Source organism: Ctenopharyngodon idella, chromosome 12 (assembly GCF_019924925.1).
Source record: "Ctenopharyngodon idella isolate HZGC_01 chromosome 12, HZGC01, whole genome shotgun sequence".
Classification (NCBI taxonomy): domain Eukaryota; kingdom Metazoa; phylum Chordata; class Actinopteri; order Cypriniformes; family Xenocyprididae; genus Ctenopharyngodon; species Ctenopharyngodon idella.
Genome location: NC_067231.1, coordinates 19,290,110 through 19,309,703, shown reverse-complemented (window position 1 = coordinate 19,309,703; position 19,594 = coordinate 19,290,110). Strand labels below are relative to the sequence as shown.

The window sequence follows — 19,594 nt, the reverse complement described above, 5'->3', positions numbered from 1 at the left end:
GGTGTATATGGCTAACCCTAACCCTAACCGAGCTTTATGATGGCAGTGAACAGGATCCACGAGTATGAGATGAAGAAAATGCTTCCATCCACATCCATCCATCATAAACATACTCCACATGGCTCCGGGGGGTTAATAAAAGCCTTCTGAAGTGCATCAATGCGTTTGTGTAAAAAAAAAAAAAAAATCCATATTTAACAAGTTATGAAGTAAAATATCTAGCTTCTTTTATTCAAGTTACGAAGAAAGTGTAAACTGGCGTCGCGTCAGTTAAGCTTTTCCATAAGTTGAATAGGGAAGGTGTAGGACGTAGAGTAAGCTTTTTGAACTGCAAGAGTTTTACACTTTCTTCGTAAGTTGAATATGGAAGGCGGCCTAGCGGAAGCTATATATACTTGTTAAATATGGATATTTTTTTACACAAATGCTTTGCTTCAGAAGGCCTTTATTAACCCCCCCGAAGCCGTGTGGAGTACGTTTATAATGGATGGATGCACTTTCTTCAGCTCATACTTGTGGGTCCCGTTCACTGCCATTATCAAGCTCGGATGCGTCATGATATTTATTAAAATATCTCCAAGAGTCAGAAAGAAGAAAGTCATATACACCTAGGATGGCTTGAGGTTGAGTAAAGCTTGGGGTAATTTTCATTTGAAAGCAAACTATTTCTTTAATTAAATCTATCATATCTTGTGTAATCGTATTTTTAATTATAATTGAATGAATTTAAAGACAGAAACACAATTTGTTCAGTAAACCACTGTTTAATAAAAAAGAAATAAAATTAGTTTTCTCCCTCTGCTGTACCGAACCCGTACCGAACCGTGACTTCAAAAATGGAGTTACTTATCGAACCGTCATTTTTGTGTACCGTTACACCCCTAATAGATAAAGTAGATAGACAGACAGACATATAGATAGATTAGATTCAATATACATGTAAAAGTTGTCCTTGAACAGGATGTGAGAAATGAAGATGGTGGGCAGAGGAAAGTTAAGCGAAGAACGTCAGCTCATGAGTACATTATTCAAAATGAATGTAATATATTCAGTACTGACATAAATAAAATGAGCTCCCCCCTCTCCACACCTGGCAGCGCCTCTGTGATGATACAAAATCGATAAAAGTCAGCACCCTGAGCGCTGCTCACTAGGTGTTCTAGTTCATTGTTCCGTCACATAGCAACTTCAGCAAAGAGGAGGTACACGCAGAGGAATGAATTATCGGAAAACATTGGCTTGCACTTGCAGAATGCACTTTCTTCATATATGTGTGTGTCAGTTTTTCCGCTCTATGTGTTGATGTATTACTGCATTACCAAAATGAAAGCACTGAAGTGTCCTTGGCAAGGACATTTAACACTTCCAGTGAATATCTACAAAACATTCACTGCAAATCAGGTCTCAGGGAGTATAGAGACGGAGAGAAAAGGAGGATGGAGTGAGGTAAGAAATAAACAATTGGCTCTGATTAAACTGGATGTTACAAAAAGGATGTTGCTGTCTCACACCCACACCAGTGAACCCTGCAGAGATGAACACATCGCAGTGAATGCCTCCGAGACAATCAGAGGCAGGCAGGCGGGGTCTGACGTCACACGCACGCATGTGGAGAGAAGAGGTGATCAGCATCTGCTCTGTCATTATTTTCTCCCAGAGAAAAAAGAGGAATGTGAGGGGGCCTGGGGATGGCTGATCGTGCAACACTCCAAGAAACATGAAGATCAGAAACGAGGAGTGAAGAAGATGAAACTCACGCTGTGATTGGAGAAGTGTGAGTGGCAGCATCATGATGTTACAGAAGCTCTCTGATTCCCACGCACAGAAAACGCCAAAAAAAAAAAAAGAGAAAGCGCAACAGCCATTTCACAATACACACACGTGTGCATGCATGCAAACAAACAAACACCCACACATTCATAAACACATATAGATATAGATATATATAGTAGCCTGCATATGCCAAAATCAGATACTATTTAATCTGAGGAAAATGGCAAAATAGCACATTGGCGATTCAAGCTGTTCTATACTGAAATGTTTGTTATGCAATTTTTCACTCATAAACAGACTGAGACCTATATATATTCAGACTTAAAGAGCACAAAACAATCAAAACAATAAAAAAGCTGACTGACCATAATTCATTTTTAAGTGCAGGGGCAGAATTATCTGAAATAGGGTATAGCATATAAATACTCTAACTGTGGTCCTGCGGTCCACTGTCCTGCCAAGTTTAGCTTGACACTAAAAAATAAATCCGAAAATAACAGAAAAAGTACTGGGAGCTCATTACGCAGACAGTAACTGGACATTTCCCTAAAACACCATGGAATGAAGTGCAAAATTCAAAATATATTTAAAAAAATAAATATGGAATATTCCGTTAAATTAATACAGTACATTGTGCCCTATTTTTTACAGATTTTTTAAACACACCTGAAAAATCTGAATATGTCTACTTCTGCACTTTATAGGTGAAAAACAGTATGTCTGAATTTATAGTATTCATAAAACATTAGGCAAAAAGCACCCAGATGTCCTACTACTTCTGCAGAGATTCCAAAGTTTCCTAACTTTTTACATTGTATTCTGAAAAGCAACGCAACTAACACAGTAAGTCACACACACATTCATACTTTTTTAATGGTCAAGAAGTTCTTTTCTTGTCAAATGTAGTACCTGCTCAGTCAGGTATAATATTTTGAAGTTTTGAACACAACTAAAGGTTTCAGTATTGCAGGAAGGTGTGTTTGATTCGTGTCAAGATGAGGGGTTTATAACTAGCGTGCACATATAATGCTAGCCACAGAAAGACAGCATAGAAATTCAGAAGTTTGACTCAGAAATTCAGAAATTACTCAAGAAGTTAACAAAAGCATGCTGCATCACTTGACTTTTTAAACAACTCAATTTTTTAAACCACACCCCTGCAAGCTCAAATTTATCTGCCTCCATTTTTGAATATGATGGCCACATCTCAAAATCCAATCAACAATTGATGCATATAAGTCCCCACTCTACATTTCTATCAATGTTACACTCGCATGTACATCACAATATGTTTCACTAGCTATTTTTTCATATAAAAAAGGCAAATTTAACTTATGCGCAAAACTGAAATATCGCGTAAAATATTTGCAAATAAATTTCCATTTCCATCCCATGTGTTCAAGAGAACAAAATCGTCACTTCCTGGGAAACTGGCCCAAAATATCTGTAATAAAAACAAAAGTTCCTGCAATCGGGGAAGCCACCGTGGCTTTTTTTTCCTACTTCATAAATGACTTTCATCACAGAGAGCACAGACGAAATGCAATAAACGCTGTCATGTTATCTTGCGTTCAGATGCCTGGTGCTTGGAAATGCAATCATGTGAGACACTTCTGGGAGGGAATTAAACCAAATAATTTTGATGACAGACTTTGGCTCAGGCTTTTCAGAATGATCAAACCAACATTTTAGATGCTGTGCAATGAAACTAGTCAGCTATGCAGTCCAGTTATCCAATCACATCCACTGTTGAGACAAAGTCACCTGAGTTTTTTGTTGCGCATCGAGGTATTTATTCTGTAAATGTGTTTCCATAGTAGTTTATGCGCTTCTTATCGAATAAAAAATACGTTAAAATACGTTTTAGGCACATTTTTAGAATTTATGCGCATCTTGGAGTTTCCATCCAACATGTTTTTGCGATATCCCAAAATGTGCATAAAAATATGTGGATGGAAACATAGCTATTGTGACTTTAACAGTTCACAATCAAAAAAATTAAGTAAAATAAAATAAAATAACTGAAAAAATAACAAAAAAGGTAAAATCAGAATACTGCTTGCCACATGCTTCCCAGTTTTGTGTGCAATATGCATCAGACTGAGACTGTGTTCAAACAACATTTAAACAACTCCTGGGGACATCCCTTCTTTCCACCCCCTTATGGGCCAACTGATAACAGCTAATACCCAACCTAGACTAATTGGAAATACGTGCCTCTACCTAAATTTCTGCAAAACTCCAAAAACTTACATATACTATACATACAATTCACTGCAGTTTCCAGCTGAAATTAACACTAGAGGCAGTAAAATGCCAGCAACTTTTGTTCTTTATGATTACCGATAAATAAAGACTTATTTTTGTACATTTCCTTGCACAATACTTGCAGTTATGACTTTAAAATACTTTTTGCCATAGTGCATGGTTTGTAAACTATTCTTATGTTTAACCAGCTCCACATTTATGTTTTTTTGGATGTAGTAAACTTGCTCGGAAGCTCACCTGGTACAGCACTGCACTTGTGATGCGGAATAATCAGGTATGAGTCCCGTGAAACATAAGTCACGATAAAAGAGCTCAAAGACTTGTAGGAGTAAGCTAAAATGGTGTTTTAATCTCAAGTTTGCTTTTGTTAACACCATTGGTTAGGTGTAGGGTATGGTTTAGTGTAGGTAGTACGCTATTTTACGCGATAAAGCGCTAACCTTTCAGGGGCACTCACCAGACATTTAATTTCCTAAACGCAGAGATACTTACAACAATAAACGTAATAAAACATCAGATTCACGTTTATCTGTTTTATATAAAACTGCATGAGCTTTTAATGCCATTCAATGGACAATGAAATATATCATTTTGCAGAAATTTCGCCATAGGTACTGGAGGTATTTCCAATTAGCCTGGGTTGCCAATACGTCTGCTAGTTTATTAGTAATAATTCTATGTGCTGGTGGTTGCAATATCCTTCATTCCCCCGATAGCATCTCTGTCAACAATGTGCACTGCCAGAGGGGCAGTGAGAAAGACTGAGGAAATGCTGTGGAAAAGTGGACTGTTATTTTTAGGGCTACCTAGGGGAATTATAGCAGTCCGGCACCAAGAGCAATGTAAGTGGGTAACCTGGTTTTCCTTGAGAGAGAAACACAAAGGGAATATTTCCAGTGCGATGTCTAGCAAACATGAATTGTCACTGTCCTGCATTTCTCTTCCTCATATTTTCACCTCATTTTACTTCTGTCGATTTTCTCTCTCCTCTTATCTTGTTACTTCCTCCCTAGATTCATTTTTCACCCTAATGTGTGTCTCATAAACCCACCCTTCCCCGCTCTCTTTCCCCCCACCTGCTCTTTCTCGTTTATAGATACATAGATATATTACATTACGCCTCCATAGTAAGGCCTTGTGCTTTGTGTGGGCTACTGAAGTCATCACTTCACAGAACAATATCACTTTCACACAGGCAACCCATTAGCCAGGCGTTCTTTACTGATAATTGGAAAATCAAAAGCTTGGGTTTGCATGTACGACATCACAACCACAACATGGCATTATTGAGGGCAACAATGCTAAGCAACTCGGTAACACTTAGCAACTGCTTCCAGGGAGACTGGTGAACCTTAAAAGGATTGGATAGAAACGTGTTTGAATGAGTTTTAAAGGTCATGCAAGCAACAACACAATCCATACCTCCTGCAATGCAGTACAAAAGCACACATAACAGGCCTAGGATGGGTCAAGATGGCCGACTAGTCAAAATTAATCTCTTTTAAAATACAAACACTAACAATATTTAAAAAACAAAACAAAAAAAAAAACAGGCAGCATGCCGAAGACCAAAATCATATTAGGCATTTGGTCATAATGTTTTGGCTCATCATTGTACACTACCATTCAAAAGTTTGGAATCAGTATGATTCAAAAAAAAATAAATTAATACTTTTATTCAGCTTAGAATAAAACATTACATTTTTACAAAAAAAAAAAAGATTTCAAATAAATGCTGTTCTTTTGAACTTTCTATTCATCAAAGAATCCTGAAAACATATTATCATGGTTTCTACAAAATATTAAGCAGCACAACTGTTTCAACATCGATAATAATAATAAATGTTAATTGAGCAACAAATCAGCATATTTTAATTATTACAGAAGAATCATATTACACTGAAGACTGGAGTAATGATGCTGAAAATTCAGCTTTGCCATCAGAGGAATAAATTACATTTGAAAATATATTAAAATACTAGAAAACCATTATTTTAAATTGTAATAATATTTTACAATATTACAGTTTTTAATGTATTTTTATCAAATAAATGCAGCCTTGGTGAGCATAAAAGACTTCTTTTTTTTTTTCTTTTTTTTTTAAATGTATGTCATTCATAACCATCCAAAGCCAGATTCAAATGAGAAAGCAAACAGGAGACAGCAGTTCCCGTGGCTTGCTTATGGCCAGCGATTCCCAGAGAGTGACTGTACTGCAGAGGAGAGTGAAGGTCATCACCTCTGATTCCAGTTATGTAAGATAAACGGAAATGCACTGTGGGGATATGGAGGGAAAATGACAGAGCACAACAAACAAGGACTATCAGAGAAAGACAAAATGGGTAGGTAGATAACAAAGCGAGGAGAATGAAATGGAAAGAGAGGGGGAGTTAATACAGTATATCCGCAAGAGCGGAAGCATTTTGAAAGAAAGAACACAAAAGGCACCTGTCTGTCCACCTAACCAACCAACCACATCCAGAGGTCATTCTAAAGTACTGTGAATACCCTTTGACTGTTCCTACGTGATAAATTACTACCTAGAAAGCAAAGGCATAGTGGGGGAACATTTGGTTGGGCTTCAATCAGATGACCGTAACCTTGCTATTGACCCGCATTCAGAGTGTGTGGACAAAGCATTATCGTGACACGGTGATGAATGCAAACAGCAGGAACAGCATAAGGATGAGGGCAGAATGGAGATGTCATCTTTGAAAAATCGCTCCAAGTGCTTGACTCTGATATGTTGAAGTACTCACAAATGAGAAAAAACTGCTTCCTGCCAAGCAGCCAGGGCCTTTGACAATCCGGCAATCAATCAATTTTGGCAGAAAGGCTTCAAACTGCATAAAAACAGCCTAACTCTTGACTAGAAGAATTTTTCTGCAGGCCTAACTGGGCCACTTGAGATTTTTACTTGTACAACTAACATTTTCTCTAGCCCAGCTACAAATATGATAAATAGGTATTTGTAGTAACGTGTCAGGAAAAAAAACAAACATAATTAAACATTTATTATTGTTCATGCGCAACAAAAGCAATAAAGCAACTCCATGATATCAACACCGATCAGGCATAACATTATGACCACCTTCCTAATACTGTGTTGGTCCCCCTTTTGCTGCCAAAACAGCCCTGACCCGTCGAGGCATGGACTCCTCTAGACCCCTGAAGGTGTGCTGTGGTATCTGGCACAAAGATGTTAGCAGAAGATCCTTTAAGTCCTGTAAGTTGCGAGGTGGGGCCTCCATGGATCAGACTTGTTTGTTCAGCACATCACACAGATGTTCGATTGGATTGAGATCTGGTGAGCCCAAGTCAACACCTCAAAATTGTTGTTGTGCTCCTCAAACCATTCCTATACCATTTTTGCTTTGTGCCAGGGTGATTCATCAGACCAGACCACCTTCTTCCATTGCTCTGTGGTCCAGTTCTGATGCTCACGTGCCCACTGTTGGCACTTTCGGCAGTAGACAGGGGTCAGCATGGGCACCCTGACTGATCTGCGGCTATGCAGCCCCATACGCAGCAAACTGCGATGCACTGTGTATTCTGACACCTTTCTAACAGAACCAGCATTAACTTCTTGAGCAATCTGAACTACAGTAGCTCATCTGTTGGATCGGACCACACGGGCCAGCCTTCGCTGAGCCTTGGCCGCCCATGACCCTCTCGTCGGTTCACCACTGTTCCTTCCTTGGACCACTTTTGATAGATACTGACCACTACAGACTGGGAACACCCCACAAGAGCTGCAGTTTTGGAAATGCTCTGACCCAATTGTCTAGCCATCACAATTTGGCCCTTGTCAAACTCGCTCAAATCCTTACGCTTTTTTCATGCTTTAAACACATCAACTTTGAGGACAAAATGTTTACTTGCTGTCTAATATATCCCGCCCACTAACAGGTGCCGTGATGAAGAGATAATCAGTGTTATTCACTTCACCTGTCAGTGGTCATAATGTTATGCCTGATTGGTGTATAAATTCATAAACATAAACAATGACCTTTAACTGAGTTTTTTAAAGTTTTTGTTAATATCTCTGACACAGACACTTCTCACTCAGACTCTCAGCCAACCCAGGTATAATTATCCGCAATATAAAAAAGGTAGAGTTTCTTTATAGTAAAGTTACTTCATAGTAATTTTCATAAGGATCAATAACTAACCTTCAGGGATGCATGGTATATCAGTATAATATTAGCCATTTTTAGAGATTTGTTTTTAAATTTATCAGTATTAGCTAATATTGGCTAATATATGTAATTGTGCAAGCTCATTTACAGTTTTTTTTAATTAAATTAATTTTCATCGACCACTTACTTAAAATTAATCTTTAATCACAACTAAATATTGAAAATATTGTTAAATGTAATCTTAGCTATTTTTGTTATACATTGCTTTTAATGGCTTTAAACAAAATATTATAAATTTTAACTGATAAATGAAGACACACACGCACACACACGCACACACACACATAAAGATTTGATAAAGATTTGGATTGTTGTATCTCCAATCCAAATGTGACAACACCTCTCTAACCTGATAGGCCAAATGAAAGTTACATCAGCTGGCCCCAAAACATTTTGTTTTATTTATTTATTTATTTTTTGTCACATACAAGTCGTTTATTAGTCTGGCTATGGGTTAGATTCACAGTGCCAGACTATCACAGACAAGATAGCAAGAGAAGCCCTGATAACTATAAAAAGCATTTGACTACTTATTGCCAATTCATGCTCTGCACTTATAAACAGGCCTTCTTCAAACAACCAGAGCATGTTTGTGATTCATGCGACAGCCAGAAAACTCTTGAAACCTGAAAAGAAGATCAAAAGGAACATTTTACCATCTGTTCTGTACTGAGGGACCTCAGGCTACTTTCAAAAAAAAAAAAAAAGAGAGAGAGAGAGAGAACGTGAACAAAAGACAGGAAGAAGGTACTGAATTCTCTGACAGCTTTGTGAGATGTGTCAAACGTCTGAAGGATGGAGAAAAAGCAACACATCACCTTGAGCTTAACGACTCTACGATTCTATTTCAGTTTTAATCTCGGCGTATCTCTCTGGCTTTCGCATCGGTTTGCGTGACCTGCCCAGGCGTTCATGAATATTCCATCCTGATGGAGAGCTCGTTGTGAGTTGCTATGGCCCACAAGCAAAAGTTTGCCAGGCTGCAAGTACCTTACATAAACATCTCCCTTAATTATGCATGGGAGGTATGAAAGAACTGGAGAAAGTAATGAAATCATACTAGTTTGGCCATAAATCATGATTATCTGTCCACAGGGAGCTGAAGTACTTTGTAAGTGTATTACAAGTGCGCATGCTGAAGTGATCGAGGGGAAAGTTTAATGTACAATTATGAGAAGCAAGATTTTACACCAAAGTGGGTGGGGCTAGCCAGTGTGATGTCGCAGATATAGAAACAGAGATTGACAAAATGTCCTCTCACTCGTCGCTTGTCAGTCCCCCTGTGGTGAAAATCAAGTTTTTAATGATGTTGATATGTCTATGTAGTATTTTTAGTATGCTTTAACCATGTGCAAATTCATATGTCAACACCATTGCTGAGTATTTTTTATTTAAAACTGCAGTGAAAAAAGACAGTCTCAAACCCACGGTTTGAAATTGCTGGTGTTTGTGACATCACAAACTACCTTGTAACAAATAACGTCAATGTGCCATCGAGCTTTATTATATCATTAACAGTGAACTAGTAGGGGAGTCTCGAGAGAAGCCAGGATATCCCGGTATATTTTTCTGTTGATATGAAAAATTGGGTAGATTTAGCAATATAGCGGGAGTATGATGTATATTACGATGTTATGATGAACTATTACCTTTCTCCACTGACGTTCTGAGATGTTCAAAGCGTTTGTAAGGATGCTGATTTTTAGAAGGCAGCTGTCTGACTCTGAGATGGCAAACAGGAACATGGTTTGTGTAACATTAGAAACACATTATTAGCTGTTTGATAACATAGTCAAGCAAAAGACTAATATTAATTACCGTTATGCGTCCGACGTTGTATAGAGCAATGCCATTGTACAGCGTTTACCCTCAGTAAGTTGACTGAGTTCATCTCTGAGCTGGCGTGAGCTAGTGGAGGCGGGGATAATTAGCATATTCATAGATCCACGTATACTAAATGAGTCAAGGGTGCAGAGTTACATTCAAGCTATTTTAAGGCATGAAGAAATTTTTTTTTCATAGGAAAAAATTTTTAAATATGTAATTTTGCTGATCAAAGATGAGTTTAAATGATACAATTATTGACTACACATGTCCTCGTAAACTTTAATAAACTAAAATAACTTCCCATTTCATTGGGAAGTTATTTTATCGGTGTGAGGGTTTTTATCGTTGTGAGGGTGGGACAATCTGTCAATCACATGAGATCACAGCAATAGAAATGACAATGATCCAATCAATTCCTGATGGGCAAAATCAAGTCCTGCCCTACATTTTTTCTTGTTCTTGAAGCTGTTTTACTCTAATAAATGTCACAATAGGGAAGAAAAGAATATCACAACTTCCATTTCATGACAAATTTAAGCTCGTTTACTATCAAAATATTACAGCAAAAGACAATCAAGCCCTGACCGTGACCGTACTGTTGAAAAATGAATGCAAGTTGAAAGCCACAAATTTCTTAGCTTGTATAAAACAGCTGAAAAATGTACCTCTAGCTAGCTTTTTGCTGTTATTTAGCTCAATACTAAACTGTGCCATCTGCTTGTGTGAGCAAGATGTGGTAAAGGACTACACAGTCAGGAGACACAGGTGGCAAGGCTCGTCTCTCGCCATTTACAAGTGACCTTCTTCAGAAATTCAGCTCATCGCGGTTTCTCCTCCAAACTGATCCTTATCTTACATGCTTTCTGACCTGCTCACAGCTGGCCATTTTCTTATAGGTGAATAAAAAAATAAAGAAAGAAAACGCAGGGTATAAAAATAGTGTATCTTTTCACAGGTCTGACAAAAAGCCATTTCAAAGCAGCATAAATCATAATTACATGTTGCAACAATGAGCAACATGAGAAGTGCTTTGCGACTGGGAATAGCTGAGAGGCTAACGTGATTCACCTCCTAACGTCAGACCCTTAAATTAGCTCCTGCAGACAGTCTCCCACCAGGAAAAAAGGCGGTGTTACTAATTAAGTGCACAATAATCAAGTCAAGACTCCAAACAGAGAGGAAAAGAAAAAAAAAAGACAGGGCAGTTGTTGCAAAACAGCAAAGTCCACTGTTATTTCTTGCCAATATTTCCTTTCAAGGAATTCTTAAAACATGATTTAGTAAGCCATTCTACTTCGCTTTTCAATGCGCAGTGCAACTGAGAAAGCATAATGCCTGTCAGGAGTGGGAATCATGCTTTTCAAAAACAAAGCTTGTTCAAAAGCTTTGTTTTGTGGCATGTTCAACACTGTGAGTGCAGTTTTGTTTTGTTAAATTGCAAATGAGTTTAGCAGACCTACTGTATGCAGCGATCAGAGACAACTTGTCAAAAAAACTATTATTTCCATTATCGTTAAACGCTAGCAGAATAACAATGCATCAGACAGCATCCTTGTACTGTCATTTCTCACTAAAACAATAATATATTCAAAAGCTACACTATACATTTGTTTTTGTTAAACTGGCAGCTAGTTTCCAGAACTTATATATCCAGGTATAATGTTTCAGATATTACAAGATTGGATATGTCATTAAATTATGTAATATTATGAATATGCCAACCTAGCACGGAAATAATACAATAATTATAAGGTGATATAAAATTAAAAGCTGAGATTAAAAAACATTGGTTTACTTTACAATAAGGTTCATTTGTTAACATTAGTTAATGTATTAACTAACATGAACTAACCATGAGCAATACATTTGTTACTGTATTTGTTAATCTTTGTTAACGTTAGTTAATAAAAATACAGCAGTTCATGTTTGTTCATGTTCCTTAACAGTGGATTAACTAACGTTAACAAATACAACTCTTGATTTGAATAATGTATTAGTAAATATTGAAATTAACATTAACAAAGATTAATAAATGCTGTAGAAGTATTGTTCATTATTAGTTAATGTTAACTAATGGAGTTAACTAATGAACCTTATTGTAAAGTGTCACCAAAACATTTCAACAATATTTTACCATACCATATACTGTTTCTTTGTAAATTAAAGTTGCAGTGTGTAAATTTCACGGCATCTAGCGGTGAGATTACGAACTGCAACCAACGGCAGCTCACCTTTAGCGTGATTTGAGAAGCTACGGTGGCCGTCTGGCCGACACAAGTCAAAGATATCGTCATCTGAGACAGCAGAGAGTACGTCAGCAAGTCAAGCAATGAGGTTTCTTTTTACTTCTAACAAAGAACGGTCTCTGCTTCTAATAAACCATACGACTACTACTACTACTTCTTATTTGTGTGTATTTAACGTAGTGACGATGCAAGCTGCCTCTAAAAACATGAACAATTTAGAAGAACAATACAGTAATGAAACGCGCTCTGTAGAGTATTTGTCCGTTTAGGGCTGCTGTAGAAACATGCTGGCTCAAAATGACGACTTGACATAGAGGGGGGACCCGCGGTGAATGAGATAAAAATGGCTCATTCTAAGGTAATAAATCATAACGGTTCATTATGTAAGGTCTTTTATACACCACTGAAAACATAGTTATGTATGTTATATTGCATTTCTGTCAATAGATCCTCCCAAATTTTACACTTGCACCTTTAAGGTCACATACTTTGTATTTTTGTACAATATTTTACATTACAATTACTGTATATGTATCGTCTTTCTCGCAATATATCATTTTCACCATTAATATAATTTTAACAGTTTTTAAAGGGATAGTTCACCCAAAAATAAAAATTCTGTCATCATTTACCCTCAAGTGGTTCTAAAAAAGAATGTTGGTAACCAAACAGTTGCTGGCCACCATTGACTTCCATAGTATTTGTTTTCATACTATGGAAGTAAATGGGGCAGCAACTGTTACCAACATTCGCCGAAATATCTTCTTTTGTGTTCAACAGAACAAAGAACTCATAATACATGTTTAGAACAATTAAATAATGACAGTTATATATATTTGGGTGAACTACAGTAGCATTTTTACTACTCTTTCTGTTTTGGATATTTAAAAATAAAACTCTACCAATTCCGGGCATGTCATTCCTTTTCATCAAAGGTAAATCTTACATTTATTATCCCCGTATGAGCGATCACACTCTTTAAAACGGTTCAGCACCTGGAGCTGTCCAGTGCATCGTTACAAACGACCTGAACAAAAGCTAAATATAAAATTATTATATATATATATATATATATATATCTATATATATATATATATATATATATATATATATAATCTAACAGTATTTGATCACTTTTACAATAGTCGTTTAAGAATTAAAGACTATCAGTAATGGACAATTCAATGCATTAAGTGGGACTGTATACCGATCCCTCGCCACATCAGCTCACTATAATGCGGTTGTGAAGGGACTATTGTTGTTTCATTACACAACACAGCGAACCTGCTGATGATGCCAATGATATATTCATTCATGGCTAAAGTTTTCTATTTTCACACATTTTCCGACATATATCGATTTTAATTTATCATAAGGCAAACCTTTCCTCCGATAAATGACAAAACTGTGTGTTGGAATGTCATCTTGAACATCATCCTTCATGCATGAGTGCTCTACAGTAAGGAAAAAGTTATTTATAGTGTTGTACGGGACAAACCACATCATCCACTGTTATTTCTCCCCGTAGGCAGGTTATTTTTTATTCTACAATTGAATCAGGCAAATCTCATTGACCGCGTGAAATAAATCATTAAATATAATTTCCATGGTCGTTTAATCTCAATTCGCCGTGTTTCATAAAGATGCAATGCGTTACAGAACAGTTTTTTTTTGTTGCATTTGACGATCTACTTGCAGCGGCTGAGCAATGCTGATGTCAAACCGCAAACGTCTCCTTTTGTTTCAAAAACTGCCCGTATTCATTATATTTACACAAACGAAGAGATGCTATATGAAAATATGTAAATTCATACTGAACATGCAACGCTTCCCGTGTCGCTTGCGTTGTATTTACACGGACATTTGTAGAGCACTCTGTAAAACATGGCTGTGCGCTGTTTGCCACTGTAATGATGTAACCCGCACTGCAATACTCCGACCATACACACCAAAACACATATTACATGAAAAATAAGGAAAAAGGCACTCACTGTGATTCATAGATCCGTCCTCTGTTGACATGTCTTCGGTGAAGAGCCAGGCACCCCAGAAGTGCTGGTTAATTGTATGAGGCTGATGCCCGCTGCTGTTGTTGGTTCAGATGCTCTCAGTGAGGATCAGAGAGAGTTTGAGCGCCACTGCTGAAGATTCAATATAAAACATCACCGACACAGGCACTACAGCGATACCTAACCCTCATGTTCTGTTTAGATGGGCTTTACTTCCTGGTTGTTTCGGGTCCTAGAGACTCCTCCTGTGTGTGTAGAAATAATAATAGTCATTATATAGTATATTAACCTGTTATTTTCTCTTATAAAACGTTTATATTTTTATCTGACCTAAATAAAGCCACTATACAGATATTTATGAAGCTGCATCCCTTTTACCACAAAGAAGAACATTATTTAATTTGGGATCAGCTTGTCCCTAACAAGAACATGGTGTTGAAAAATACCGTAAAAAATAAGTCATATCACACAGGCATGAGTGCTGCATAATTGTGATTCATAGTGGCGCATATTCAGTTCAGCAGCATGAATATGTGGTAGGCCTATTGTTTTTATACAATAGTTTATACATTAAACAAGAAATTAAAGTGTCCCTATTATGCTATTTTAAAGGTTCCTATTTTTGCTCTAAGGTCAAAAAATTATTTAGTTTTCTTATCATATACATTGCACATCACCTAATTTCTCAAAGAGTCTGAAATGGTTCAGTCTCTCTAAACCCCTCCTTTCCGCAAACCTACTCTGCTCTGATTGGTCAGACGGCCCAGTCTGATGTGATTGGTCTACTGATTACAGTGCGTGTCAGAAACAAAACGCCTCTTACCATATCTGAATTTCAGCTCCAGAGGCTTCCTCAGCGCTTGATACACGGTGATACGAATGATCAGTGTTGGGGAAAGTTACTTTTAAAAGTAATGCATTACAATATTGTGTTACTCCTTAAAAAAGTAACTAATTGTGTTACTTTTTATGAAAGGTTATGCGTTATGTTATTTTATAAAGTGTATATACTTTTTCTCACCTGGGCTGGGCTTGCTTGTTTGTTTTTTAATAGCAACAAAAAAAGTTCTATTTTTTGGAAAATGTTAAGGCCCTTTTACACCAAAAGTGAAATGAAAAAGCCTCAGGCTGAAGGAAATGCATATTTACGCCTGTACAGTAGAGGGCGCAGCTCAAACAAACAAGTATAAAGTATATTTGTGTAATTTAATATAGTTAATTATTACATGTTTGCGTACAATTCTGAAATTATATTTCAACGTTTTTATTCATCTTGAGGAATACTGAATGTTTTTGTGCAAGTGAGATGAGTAAATGTATGTTCACATTTAGGGGCTGTTTACACGACACCGTTTTCAACTAAAACGTAAAACTTTTTATGCGTTTTAGCCGTTTATTTACATGACAACGGCGTTTTGGGTGCCTGAAAATGCAAACTTTTGAAACGGGTTTCAAAGTGCAAGGTTTTGAAAATGGTCTCCATGTAAACAACAAAAACAATGAGGTCATGCACATGCGTATTACATGTTCAGTCTATAGTGTTTCACCGCCATCTAATGGCCTGCCAGCAGAATACAGCGTTTTTAGTTGTTTTCACGGATTCGTGTGAATGGGGATCGTTTTGACAATGGTGACGTCTGTACACGTAAACCTCAAAGGAAAATCTCTGTTTTAAGCATATTGTTGTAGTGTAAATGTACCCTTAGTCTAGAACTACAATACCCATCATGTTTACACAACACCTCCGCACTTTATTTCTCTCAACATGGGGACAGGACAGCTGTCAGTCAATAAATGTGAAAAAAGTAACTTGCGTTACTTATTTGGAAAAGTAACTTAGATATTTTGTTGTAAATTGAAAAAGTAATGCATTACTTTACTAGTTACTTGAAAAGTAATCTGATTACGAAACTCAAGTTACTTGTAATGCGTTACCACCAACACTGCGAACGATGGCATCTGTTTTTCTGTATCAATTCCAGCGCAAGCCCTAATACTTTTGAAGTGCAAACAAAGTGGATTCGCAGCACTGAAAACAGCATCTTCTCGACATGTCAACAACACGAAACTCTTCCAGCCCTCAGCTACAGCTAGTGTTTGAGGGTGGGTCAAAATATACGTTGTTCACAGGCAGCCAATGAAGACCATAGGCTGGCATTATGCAAATGTATTACATTGTTACATGTAGTGAGACTGGAATTGCTGATGACTTTATTCCGCAGTTCAGAATCGATTCTTTCTTGTAGGAGACAATAACTTTATTTGTCAAACACTTTCATCTTTGCAGACCTTTTACATTCACAAACAGCTATATATTACTGCATAAATATTTGAAAAAGCATAATAGGGGCACTTTAATATGCAGTAACTTATATTTTAGACAAAAACTGGCCATATATTGCTTCTCGCTGGTGTTATTTAAATACATTTCCATCTTTTTAATTCTAACAGCTCCTCGGCAAAGTATCTACTGGTTATACATTTTAGATTAGCACCGGATACGGTATGTCATCTGGGTACTGCGTTCATGAATACTGTGTATTCACACATTTGACTCGTTTGACATTTATGTTGTAGTAAGGAATTATGCATGTTTAGTCTCAGTGCACAGCTCTCAAAAACCTGTCCCTCTTTCTGCTTTTATTCTGCATCATTCACATAACTCTGGTATGAGTAAATCCAGAAAGACAACTGGCAGCAAAATACAGAAAACCAATCAGAGAATTTGCTGCATTTATTAAAGTTTCATGCCAGGGGTCTGTGAGAGTTCATGCCACATATTGTAACTTAAAGTTAAAATCTTTAGAATTAGATATACATTTTCTCTAGCTATTAAAAATAAAGATGCTTTTGGATATCAAATCTGCATTTATAAGTAATTTAAATGGATTTATGGTGGAATCTGTTACTTGGTATGAGAATAGCTCCTGAAAAGGAATGGCCTGAGAGTGAGTTTGACATTTGGCTTGAAGCTGTGTTCCATTCATAGACGAAAACAGCACATCAATGGCCCGTGTCTGACCATAAAGGAAATTTCCACTGGGCATGTTTTCTTCTCCCCAGGTCCCCATCTTAATGGCTATACAATAAATACTGCATAGACAGAATGCTTTGGAGTTTAGATAACACAGTTTAAGGCAAAGAAATGTACTACAACTTGTCTGCTCTTTGATGATTTAGCCTAACACAACACAGTACATCATAACCATGCATTTTAAATCTATAGAGCCAAATAAACAGGCTTTGGTGCCAAATAAAGTGTTTTAGCAGCCATGGTTTTACATTTAACCAATTGTTGTTGTTTTTGTTTTTTTTCTCTCCCCAAACAGAAACACCAAAAATGTAATGCTCTAAAACAGGGCTGGGCAACTCTGGCCCTCGAGATCCAGGGCCAGAGTTGCCCAACCCTGTTCTAAAATAATAGGTTTACTCCCCATTGAGGGTGGTGGAAGGTTAAAACATATTCCAACACTGACCACAAGGTGGCGCCTTTGATCACTGGCTAAGCGTGAAGCTGTATAGTTGAACATATGGGAAACGTTATTTGTAATGATTTAATAATGGACAGAGTCACTACATATTGATTTATCTAGGTCTCCATTGTGATAAATCATCTGATGAGACGAGGCTCACTGCATAACCCATAATTATACTGAATACATATGGGAATCTGCTGACTAATCTGTTTATTCATTTTTAAAGATGCATTTAAAGATAGACATTTGTTATACATCTAAGCTCGAATAAAAATGGGAATACCTCTGATTAACTTGGCTGGAAGGAGAAAGTGAAATATGCATAATTGCTTGTCTCTTATCGAGACTGTCCTGGTTATGCAAGAATGGATTTGACCCGTTAGCCTTTCATAGAACATAATGTCCTCAAACACGAATTCACCATTCAAAACAGAAAGCTTTGGATATGAAAATTATATTATGTATAATATGGATTTGTCCCCACATGTCCTGAAAAAGATCAGTGGGGCAAAATAAAGTTCAAAAGGAGTTTTAGCCTAATGAATTTCTGAAGTAAAAAAAATACTGTACAAATATTTTAATATTTATGCTGTGTTTCCTTAACTTTATTCATCTCGAGTAATTAAATTCAAAATACTTGAAAAAAAAAAGTGTAATTATTAATTTATTACTGCAGGCTGCAACTTTTGCACTTGATTTTATGAAGGTAGTAGCCTAATTAAACTAAAGTTCTCAAAGGAATGTTTTACAGTGTGGTAAAATTAATAAGGTAGTCTATTATTAACATAATAGGCCTATACAGTTGAGCTCAAAAGTTTACATACCCCTTGCAGAATCTAGAAAAATGTGAATCATTTTAACAAAATAAGAAGGATCATGAAAATTGCATGTTATTTTTTATTTAGTACTGTCCTGAATAAACTATTTCACATAACAGTTGTTTACATGTCCATAAGACAAAAAAAATTGCTGAATTTATAAAAATGACCCTGTTCAAAAGTTTACATACCCTTGATTCGTAATACTGTGTGGTTACCTGGATAATCTACGACTGTTTTTTTGTTTTGTGATGGTTGTTCATGAGTCCCTTGTTTGTTCTGAGCAGTTAAACTGAGCTCTGTTCTTCAGAAAAATCCTCCAAGTCCTGCAGATTCTTCAGTTTTCCAGCATCTTCTGCATATTTGAACCCTTTCCAGCAGTGACTATATGATTTTGAGATCCATCTTTTCACACTGAGGACAACTGAGGGACTCAGACAAAACTATTACAAAAGCTGCAAACATTCACTGATGCTCCAGAAGGAAACACGATGTGTTAAGAGTCAGGGGTGAAAACATTTGAACAAGAAGTTGATGTGCAAGTTTTTTTTATTTTGTTTAAAGAACATATTTTTTCATTTAGTTCTGCCCTTTGGAAGCTACAAAAGATACTTACATGTTTCCCAGAAGACAGAATACAATTTATTCTGTTCATCCAATTCAAAAAGTTTACATCTCCGACTCTTAATGCATCGTGTTTCCTTCTGGAGCATCAGTGAATGTTTGAACCTTGTTTAATACTTGTGTTTGAGTCCCTCAATTGTCCTCAGTGTGAAAAGATGGATCTCAGAATCATACAGTCACTGCTGAAAAGGGTTCAAATATGCAAAAGATGCTGGAAAACCAAAGAATCTGCAGGACCTGAAGGATTTTTTCTGAAGAACAGAGCTCAGTTTAACTGCTCAGGACAAACAAGGGACTCATGAACAACCATCACAAAACAAAAAAACAGTCGTGGATCATCCAGGTAACCACACA

At 36.8% G+C, this 19,594-nt stretch overlaps 1 protein-coding gene across 2 annotated transcripts in view; it reads right to left on the bottom strand.

The window, feature by feature from the left end:
- The window catches only part of tbkbp1 (TBK1 binding protein 1), a 51,445-nt gene extending 36,867 nt beyond the window's left edge, over positions 1 to 14,578 (bottom strand). For both annotated transcript variants that reach the window (XM_051915106.1, XM_051915104.1), the window contains exon 1: positions 14,305 to 14,578. The gene's annotated coding sequence lies outside the window, so the exon portion shown is untranslated. The remainder of the gene's footprint in view (positions 1 to 14,304) is intronic.
- Between the last annotated feature and the right edge of the window lie 5,016 nt (positions 14,579 to 19,594).